The sequence below is a fragment of the Nuphar pumila genome, chromosome 14 (genome assembly GCF_984573655.1).
Source record: "Nuphar pumila chromosome 14, dmNupPumi1.hap1.1, whole genome shotgun sequence".
Taxonomy (NCBI): Eukaryota; Viridiplantae; Streptophyta; class Magnoliopsida; order Nymphaeales; family Nymphaeaceae; genus Nuphar; species Nuphar pumila.
In genome coordinates this window covers 23,807,198-23,818,625 of record NC_143262.1, presented here as the reverse complement: position 1 = coordinate 23,818,625, position 11,428 = coordinate 23,807,198, and positions in this window count along the sequence as shown.

Genomic DNA, 11,428 nt, shown 5'->3' with positions numbered 1-11,428 from the left:
TTCACTCATTAGAATGTGAAATCGAGTGATTTAAGCTTTTGAGTTGTTGCCTAATGTGTTGGATGCAAGTTAAACCACTTTATTTATTCTAAGAATTTTCCTTTCTCAATGAACTTGGAAGTTCGACTTGATAGACTAAGGGTTTCAAAATTTGCAGCATCTTATGTCTTTTCACTTTGATCTTAGTTTCATAATTCAAATCTAATGGTCCTACATGTGGAATTCTTGGTACATTTGGAACAAATGATATGTTAGGATATTTGAAGGTTCCTACTAATATTGGAGAATTCAGGCAGAGGCTGCACATTAGAATGAATGGCTCACAGGTTGCTTGTGGCTCAAACCATTTGTGTTGGCTTAAATAATCAAGTCAACTTGGACTACACTTGGACAATTTGGCTGAAAAGTCAGGGTTGGGCTTGAAAGGGTAAGGTTTAAAGCTCTGGCTTGTCTTGGCCCTTTGGCAAGCCAGGATTGACTGGACCATGCTTTGTTGCTTGGCTTATTGGCCTGTCCAAACTATGAGCCAGGCTAGGTGATGCCAGCTGATCCTGTTGTCTGCCCCTAAAAAAACTATAATTTTCTTTTGTGCTACATAAAGGTGGCCTAATCTTCTTGTTGATAATTGGCACATTGTCAATCTGTATGATAATTTGGCTTTCCTTTTGATTTTTTTCCTCCATCTTAAAAAATAAGAGTCGTAAACACAAAACTTCTATTAAATGAATAGTGTATGCCATGTAGGATAATAATGTGTGCACTAAGACATTATTGCATTTATGATTAATCAAAACATGGCCCTTAAAGGCCTTTATTTTTGTTGGTTTCAATTAGTCCACAATACTATGTATAGATAATGGTTCAACACTTAATGTCTCCATGATTTAACAAAGTACAATGCAAAGAGCCTACAAATGTAATCAACTTAGTAAGAACAAAGTTTCATTGCTACACAACTTGCATGAACATAATATTGCAACAAAGACCAAAAAATAGAAAACATGAAAGAAAGAAGTCTTTCAAAGCAATATCCAACAACCAACTTTATCATGAGATGAAACTGTAGAATTAAAATTGTCATAATGTGCAAACAACAAAACAACTATAAATATGAAAAGCCACCATTTTTAGGAGTCTTATTTAGAAATATAACACACACTAAATTTTCTTGACAAATATTGGAGTTTGTCATTCAACAATTAATTTTTTCTTTCATAGATGGTTGTTAAGAACCATATGGGGAATTAGAATTTAGAATGAATTTGAGTAAAAATAAAATGTATGTAAGAATGAAACCTTCACCACCTAAATGTATAATGGTTACTGCAGTATATCTACATCACAAGCAGAGAAGGAAGACCCTATGTTGCCAGAAAGTTCTAATTAGTTGGTGGACTCATGGCTAGACTCAGAATTTGATATAAATGTAGTTGAACATCTACCTATTGAAGTATTGACAAAGCATCTAGGCTCACAAAGGAAGTATATTGTAAGTACATGTGTTATTGCTATGTTTTATGCCTTTGTGTTCTTTTTCTTATTGAAAATGAGTTCAAAAATGTATATCAGTTCATCGTAATATATATCAAATTTAATGTTGTTCTTGCATAATAGTGAATATTCTTATATGATTCAATTTTGTATATTGTAGTCTGATCTAATATTGTTTGCATGAAATTAACATATATCGATATATAGTTGTTCACGCTGAGAATGTGCATGTTCTTCCTCCCCATTGAACGGTTCATCACCCACCAACCAAGATGATGTAAACACCCGAAATTTTCTAGGTTCATTTCTAGACACCTCTTTTCATAGATGTCAACCCCTATTGCACAGTGTAAGAGTCTAAATCCCTAGGTCCACTCCAATTTAGATGTCATTTCACCACATTTTACCAGAAAATTATCGTTTTGCTCCTAGGTAACCCTAGATCCTTGTTAGTTAGGCCCAATCAAACTCATTTTAAGCTTAGAAGAGTTAGAATATCAATCATTTTTAGCTTTCCTAAACTCAACATGAGTAGACCTTGTTCATTTCAGCTAAATTTGGTTCATTTCACGTGAAATAAGCTCATTTCTAGCTCGAATTTAATCTAATTATTTCAGAGTTTAGATCCTTTCTCCTGTGTTTAACTTGATCTCATCAGGAGTTCAAGTTGTCCAATTTCAGTTCAAACTTGTTTTTCCACATTATTGGAGTTTATTTTAGCTCAATTCAAGTAGAATTGAGCTAACCCAACTAGGATTTAGCTTGTTTAAAGTTTCGGATTAGTTCATCTTAGTTCATCTTAGTTCAGTTGATTATGGTTTTAGTTCAAACCTAGTGTTTTGTTCACTACACTCAGTACACTCTCGTTGCTCACTTCACTCTATAGTAAATTCCTCACCATTTTACTTAGAACTGTGTCTATTTTCAATCATCTGGTCTGTGAATCTAGTTGAGATAGTGTTATTAGTTCACCTGAGTTCAAAAACCTTAGAACCCTATTCAAACCAATTCAAACCTTATTTCCTAAATGTTACTCTTCACTCTACTTCATGCCCTTGCCCAGGAGGGCAAAATCGCCTATATTTGTGTTCATTTCTATTTAGAGGGACAATTCAGTCAATTTTTAAGCCAGGGTAATTCCAGTCTGGACTCGAATCAATTCTTCTTCTGAGATTATATCTATATTCGAGATCCAACTCATGTTTCAATTTGGATATTTGATATCTGATCCGATCCAATGTTGGATATGATGTCTGGTATCCATTCTCTATTCTGGATTTGGATATTTTTATTCAATCCACTCTATTATCCAAGATTCATCTTATTTTCAAACCTGGATCTCTATATTAGATATCCAGGGTCCGCTTATCAATTATTTACTACTTAGGATCCATTCTTCAATTCTTATTTAATATTCAGGATCCATTTCCACCATATTATCTTGATTTGAGATCCGCTTATGCAAGCTTATCATTGATCCCAGATCCAGCTTACCCTTTTACTATCCAGGATTTATTTTGAATGTCTTATCTTTGATCCAGGATCTGTCCACTATTTTTAAACATGGGCCAGACTCATTGTCTGAGATCCAAATCCATTTGTCATTTGAAACTTCAAATCCAGATCCAAATTCAAAACTTTCTTCTTATTGAGTCTCAAACCTGGGTTCAAAATTGATCTTTACATTTTAATATAAACCCAGCATTTTATATTTGATATTTTGAAATGCCTTTTTCAGAAAAAATAATGTGTGCCAAATCTGGATCCAGATTGGATTTTAATTTGGATTTTTGTTAGGCTCGAATTTCAAAATGGATCTTAGATCCAATTCACCTTAGAAGAGACCCACCTAGGTGGCGTCACCTCTAGATTATTCTTTTCATTTTGTTTTCTTTATTTCAAAAAACTAGTTGATTTAGGACTTCGTTTTTTTATTTTTTTATTTTATCCTTTTGTTTTTAACCTCTTTATTATTTTAGTTGCTTTAAAATCAAATGTAGACCCCACGCGATTGGCGCCACATTTAGAGACTTTTAATTCTTTTCTTTGTTAAGTGTTTTAATTAGATGAAAAAAGAAAAAGTCAAAAATAAATAAATAAAATGTGGACCCCACTAAGGAGGTCAATTTCTCTATTCTCCTTCATTTTGCTAATTATTTGCCAATTAATCTCAACAAATGTGGGACCCCCTAGAGTTCCTATCCTCTTCCATTTTTTTTTAAATAGAACTCAAGGGGGGACGTCCAAGAGGGGAAGCAAAGCAAGGAGCTCTTCTCGATTTTTTCTTTTTTCTCTTTCTTTTCCTCCCTAAGTGTCACCCTTCCCTTCTTCTTCTTTCTTCTTTCTTTTCTTCTTTGGTTGCAGCAAAGGAATGATGAACCAGAGCTAGGTAATCCCTCTTACTCTCTCTTTATTTTCCTCTTTATTTCATTACCTTATATTTGCTGCATTTTTTTTTTACAGTCATGAGAAGGCTGAAACTCGGTTTCTCATAGACTGAGTCCCCCCTTCAAATCGGCTGCAGCAAAATAAATCCCATACATTAGCTTTCTTTTCTTTTTTTTAATTCATATGCATTATAGATCTAGATTTATGTCACTTTTGCATCCATATACATTTAATCTTTTTCTTTTTTTTCTTTTTATACATGTTTAGATTAGGTTTGATCTTGTTTAATAGCCTAGCCTATGCTCTAAATCTTGATTCTGGCCTTCACGTTAGCATCATTATTTTATGTATTTATTTTTATCGTTTTAAGATAATTTTTTTATAAGATATACATTCATATGCCTACGTGAATCTGAACAAGTTTTATTATTTTCCAGCATCATTTGATATGTTTTCAAAAATCAGAACCGAAACCTATTTTCTGTACCATCAAAACATTGTCCATAATCAGAGTCAACTTGCCAAAATTATATCTCCCTAACCGGAGATGATTTTTCAAATCTCTAAAAAGTGACTTCTACATCAATATGTCTAGTTTATTCATGTTAAATTTGGCAATTTTTCATATCGGTTTGCTATTTTATTTTAGCCAAAAACCAGAACCTAGTTTTCTGCATCGTCAGGCCATTATGCACAATCAGGGTCATCTTGTCATAGTCATATCTCCCTAACCAGAGATGATTTTTTGGATCTTTAAAAAGGAATTTCTTCATTGTCATGTCTAGTTTATTCTTAAAAAGTTTTATAATTTTTTATGTCTGATTGTTATTTTATTCTATCCTGAAACCGTGATAGGTACATAATATCTTGTTCTGCAGCCCACTTCCACTTATTAATTTAATATCTTTTTTTTAAATATTTTTTAAATTTATTTTTTGATTGGATGCTATTTTTAGGGTTGTTAAGAGTGTTCATGTCAATTGTCAGAATTTTAGAAGGTCATTTAATATTTTATTTTGTTATTTTCCAAGAACTGGTTTTCTGTAGAATTCTGTTCTTGGAAATAAGGGCAGATTCAATATTTTCTTATTTATATTATCATTTTCATAAATAGTTATTAGAGTCTTAAAATTTGATTATTTTCTTGATTATGTCAGGGTGCTCTCCACCGAATTTAGTGTTGATTTGAACTTGTTTAGTCTTTAAATTAGGCATATTTTAAAACTTGTTTCTAAAACCCTGATTTTTAATACTATTTCTCAGGGGTATTTTAGTCTTTTTATCTTTAATTCTAAAATTTTATTTTATAATATGTTTAGTTTTATAGTCTATTAAATCATGCATCATCATTTAGATTATTTAAGAATTTTTGTTTTATGAATGCATGAGAAAGGCTTATTTTAGATAATATCCCTCAATTTCTAAATATTGTTGGATAAATCCTGAAAAGCCTACATATTTCTACTAACATGTTTGTTGATTTTGTAGAAAAGTTTAAGATTTTATTTTTTTTCTTTATTTTATTATTCAATTTTTCAATGTAAATTATAATCAAAGACCAAAAATTGTAGAAATTTCTTTTATTTATACATAGCTTAGGATTGCATAAGCATATAGTTTATTTTATTATTATTATTTGCTATTGTTTGTTATGCATATGCACATTTCAAATTCCATAATGGTGAAACACGAATGCCACGTGTACATTCTTTTAAGAAGTTAATAAACTTAGTGGAATTCGTATTTGTGGCCATAGTCAGAATACGGATGAAATTCAAGTTTTATTAATATCTTTTAAGTTACAAAAGCCTAAACACTTAGGTTATTTTTCAAAGTCATTGCATACATCTAAATCTTTTAAAGTGTTATTCCAAAACCCTCCTTTTAGAATCTAATGAGATATATTCAAAACATACTCGTGGCCATAGTCATGAATATGCGGCAAATTTATCTCACTTAAATTCTATAAGGCACAAAAACCCTTTTATCAAAAGAATTTTATAAAGCAAGGGGATTTATCAATGATTCTTCTCAAATCTTTTGAAGAAAATTTTTATAAATTGCATCCATGCATCATTTAGACTTAGGTTGCATCATGCATGGGCCCATAAGGCCACACGCCCAATCATTTGATCTTTTTCAAAATATCTCAAAATATTTTCCTTTCAAAGTATTTTCCAACAATTTCATACATGCATCATGTTTTCAATAAACTCTTTCAAAATCATATCATATGTATGTTTGATTCTTTCTATATTCTAGGATTTAGAATAATCTCTTAGACATTTGAATAAATATGGCATATCATTCAATCCTTGGTTCGATTACCCCTGGTTAAGGCGCTAGGAACGACTGAACCTCGTACCGACAGGCGGGTATCCTCTCAAGTTTTCCCATATTTTTCAAAACGAAGGTGGGTTTTCTAAAAACCTTTTTCAAAAGGTCAATTGAATTGCAAAAGTAAAATTTTGCATGATAACAGATGAACACCTAGACCACGATGGGTGCGAGAAGGTTTTTATAAGCATTACAAGAGGTTAGAAAACCACGACAAAGCAACAAAATATCCTCTCGAGGGAGTTGACACTAAAGTGTGAAAAGTGATTTGCAACTTTTTCACCGAAGACTATTTGAATGGTAAATATTGGATATATATTCATAAGTAAATAATTGTTCAAATTTTTAGATTTTTGTGAACTAATTGATCTTTCTTTGGTTAACAATGGACGTCAGAGGAAAAATTTATGAATAGAGCAAAACAAATGGTCCAACATACCAGTGGATCATCTTTATACATTCATAGGTTTTATACGAGGGTAAGCTTCTTATTCCTTAACTTTATTTTTTTAATATAATAGTATAGTGTTAAATATGTTTGATTTAATATATTCTAAATTTGTTATTTGTAGACTGAAATCAATGGACATGAACTAACAGTGAGTGCATTCGATAACGTGACATACACCCATTCATTTTGCACAATATTCATCTACGGCGAATCAGAAGACACCTTTGTAAGTAACTGACACTTTGTATCAGTGAAACAAAATCCATATTCATTCATTCATTCTATTTTGTACATTATCATTAGTTACTAGTAACCAAATATTAACATTGTGCAGAATAAGCTGCACTCTGTGAAGCTTGAAAGTGATAAAACATGTTCTTCACAAGAAGGCCCATCGATGTTGCAGTGAGACATCTTTGCCAAAGTCCTCGGGGAGTGGTTTGGACAAGTGAGATGGATGTGTGCATTTGCCATTCTATCCAAAGGCAAAATTCGCGTTTTAGAGCTATCTTCTCAACTGAAGGCAACGCAGTCAGAGCTTCAATAATTAAGAGAATAACTAGAGCGAGAGAAAGAAGACCGAGAGTGAAAAAAAGAAGAAAATAGGAAGTTCAAAGAGTAGATGCAGACTTTCATAGATTCTCTCAGTCAGAACCCTCTATCCTAGACCTCTCTTATTTTCTCCTAGATAAGACCACCAAATGTATATTTGTTGGATGGACATGTCGTAGTTTTTGATGTCATGTTATAATTTAAGGACACATGTATGTTTATAGCTTTTTTTTGGCTTGTATTAAATCTTTTTCTGTTATAGTTAGTGTGAAACTGATTTTATATATGTATATTTATTGAATTGAAGTTAATATCTTTTTTAATGTAAAAAGATGTTTTATTAATGCTCTCTTTATGATTTTCTAGATTCTCGTGTGAGTACAGAAAAAGGCAAAAGTATTATTGAGCCTTTAATTGTACTGTGATTAAAATATTTATAAATTATCAAACTGAATTCTTATACTGCTATCATCATTAACATTATCATACTTGAATTGTCAGATTGTAGTCATTATTAAAGTGTATTTGTTGCAGGTTTGAAGAGGATGTAAGGGAGGGATTTGAAAATGATCTATGCATGTTTTTTGAAGTGCATGCTTATATTTGAATATATGTTTGAAGTTGAATGTTTGAGGAGGTTAGAGAAGTGTGTTTGTTTTTTGAAGTGTATGTTTATATTTGAATGTATGTTTGAAATTAAATGTTTTAGGGAGTTTGAGAGGATGAATGATTGAGGAAGTTAGAGAAGTGTGTTTATATTTGAATGTATGTTTGAAGTTGAATATTTGAGAGGGTTGGAGAGGATAAATGTTTGAGAAGGTTGGAGAAGCGTTTTTATTTTTTTAAGTGTATGTTTATATTTGAATGTATGTTTGAAGTTGAATGTTTGAGGGAGTTATAGAGGATGAATGTTTGAGGAGGTTGGAGAAGTGTGCTTGTTTTTTGAAGTGTATGGTTATATTTGAATATATGTTTGAAGTTAAATGTTTGAGGAGGTTGGATAAGAGTATGTTTACATTTGAATGGATGTATGTTTGAGGATATTTGAAAAATATATTTGAATTATATTTTCTGTTTTGTTTAATGTAATATATTTGTTTAAAAAACTAATATAAAAATTTATTTTTGCAAGTTTAAGGCCTATAATGGCCACATTTTTGTATTGACGTTATAAGCTTTAACACTATGTCACCATTACAACCTATAACGGCAATGCAATTGTTGCCATCATAACCTAAAACAATAACTTACTTATCGCCATTATAGACTATAACGTTGAGTTAATTCTCCTCATTACAGGTTATAATGGCAACACAAAAATGTCACCATTATAGGGTGGGTCACCGCTAGTTGTGTTCCCAGTTCTAACGAGATATATCATCAGTGTTGAGTCACACATTAACAGTGACCTATAAATGTCTCTGTTATTACTTAACTAAGGCTAAAAATTGGTGGTCATTATGTGTCGCCGTCATAGACTTGTAGCTGTGATAAATAGGCCAATAGCAACGAGAAATGTCGTTGCTATTGACCCTCATCCTTATAGTATCTATAACATGCCTTCCATTTGCCTTATTGCCATGTCACCCATTACAGCTCTTCCAATGTTTTTTTTAATAAGGAGAAATTAATGTTATGTTTCATCACTAAAATATGAGAACTAAAAATATGGGCATTTTCAACACTTTTTTTACAAATGCAACCATGTGGATGTGCTTGGCATGGTGAATTTTCTAGGAATCTAACCATTGGATCGTGTATTTTCAATGAAAATGTGTTTTTTGAATGCTTGAATATTTAAGAAGATTATGAGCCATTGATTTTAAAGCTTTAAAAAAATCTCGTTTATACATCAAAATAGGATGATTCAAGAGCAGGTTCTTATAAAACCAAGCAGATCATATCTGTACGGTTAGATTCAAGAGAAAAGAACAACAAACCTATGAAAATCACAGTTCACACGGTAGTTCTCATATTTTCAGTTTACATATTCTAGTGACTCATGTTTCAAATATCCCGTTATGAGTGGAGAGGTGCCACGTTGACCATGACCTTGTTTGGTGTTAATTGTTTAAAACTCTACGAATATTCCCCCTGCCCACAAACGACAGTTTTCCTAAATATCAAACTTGTGATGTGATGTTCATCAAATCGAATGCCTTAAGCCAACCCACGCAGACAAGTGTGTAGAGATTGGAGGAACCTCGTTGGCTAATGATTGCATAATGGTGCATCTCTTTTTTTGTGTGTGTGTGTGCCATCACCACATTCTCCTCAAAGATAGAAAATAAATTCACAAACTCTATATCATATCGCAAGTCAAAACCAATACGAGATCCAATGCCTATGGGAATTTTTTTATGTTTATCATGACAGAGAATTGGTTATAAAAGTATGGAATGGGAATGATCAAGAAAACAAAGTCATTATTTCATTGAATAATGTCTGGGACTATGTTTTATCTTTTGAATTTACAAGTCATTTGACAAGTTCTAGAAGAAATGTATCCAAACAGACTTCTATAGTGGCTACTCCTTTGATTTTAAAAAATTATAAAATCAAAATCCCATATTTATATTAAAAAGTGGCATGCTTGACATTCAATCTTCAAAGCTTCCAAAACTTATGTATTTGTCCATACTTCAATTTTAGTAACAAAATCTAAAGTTTCTAGAGTTTACTAAACTCATAAAAAAAATCTCTACACCCTAAGACTTCAAATGTTTTATCAAACAAACTATAAGTCAATATTGTTGTTTAAGGTGGTGGAATTCATCCAACTTTCCTTCAATTATTAAAGAAAAAAAAATTGTTGGTTATGCCTCATTTGGAATATGAGCTTATGACCACATAGTTCATTTCTTGGTGTTAGACACATCAATTAATTTTGAGGAAATGCAAACAAGGATGAACTTTGCTGTTATCTAAACAAATTTTATACTCTCACTTCACGTCCCTCATTTATTAAATATTTTGGATATTTGCAGAAAAAAAATCAACTGGTTATTCTTAAGTAAAAGAGAGAGAGAGAGAGAGGTGGTGGTGGATGGGGCACAGTTTTTTATCAGGGTGGGCTGGCCTGAACCCCCTTGTTAAGGATTTTAGAGTCATGGTGGGCATGTACCCACCTTAGCCCCCTATATAGGGCATATGGAGCCTTACAATATAAATTTAGTTTAAAATTTTAAACCCTTATAAATAATTATCTATTCATTTAATAACATTTAAGAGCTACCCCATACATGACAGTGAATTCGTAACTATCATATATGATTTAACCATTTGATTGAATTTAATCATCAGTCCAAAATAATGTTATAGATGGTCAATGCAAAGTTCAAACAATTCAATTTCCCCATATAACTCTTTCATGTGTACGAAAAATATGTGAGCTTTCATGTGCACCAAGAATTTTAAGCTTCTTTTATGTTTTTTTTATTTGATCATATGGATGTCATTTACATGCTTTGTTCTATGGAAACTGGTTCTTGGATTGTCCAATTAGGACAAGTAAACATGCTTTATATGGCATGAAAAATACAATTTTCCATACTCTCTCAGAAAAAAAACTTTCAAAAAATTCGCAATTAAAATTATTATTTTCATAAAAATGATCTGATAGTCATTCCTAACAAATGAATCATGTCGAACACATTTGTATAGTTGGATTTAGCAAATAAAAACTGAATGATCTTTTCATCTCTCTCTATATCGCTAGAATATGAGAACCCAAATATGAAAAGTAGAAATATGGGCATTTTTATGTTTTTTTGTAAATCCAACCACATATGTGTGTTTGGCACAATAAATTTGTTAGGAATCAACTGTTGGACTGTGTAATTTTTATGAAAAAATGTGTTTTTTGAATGCATGAATATTTATGAAGATTATGAGCCATTGATTTTAAAGTCTTAAAAATTTTCATTTATTCATCATAATCAGATGATTCAAGAGCTTGTCGTTATCAAACCAAACATGTAGATCACTTACATACGACTAGATTTAAGAGAAAGGAACAAAAGATATATGAAAATCTTCTGATATTTTCAGTTCTCATATTCTAGCGACTCTCTCTCTCTCTCTCTCTCTATATATATATATATATATATATATATAGTGTTACTAGAATACGAGAGCTACCTTGTGAACCATGATTTTCATGGATTTGTTGTTATTTTCTCTTGAATCTAACTATACGGATCTGATCTA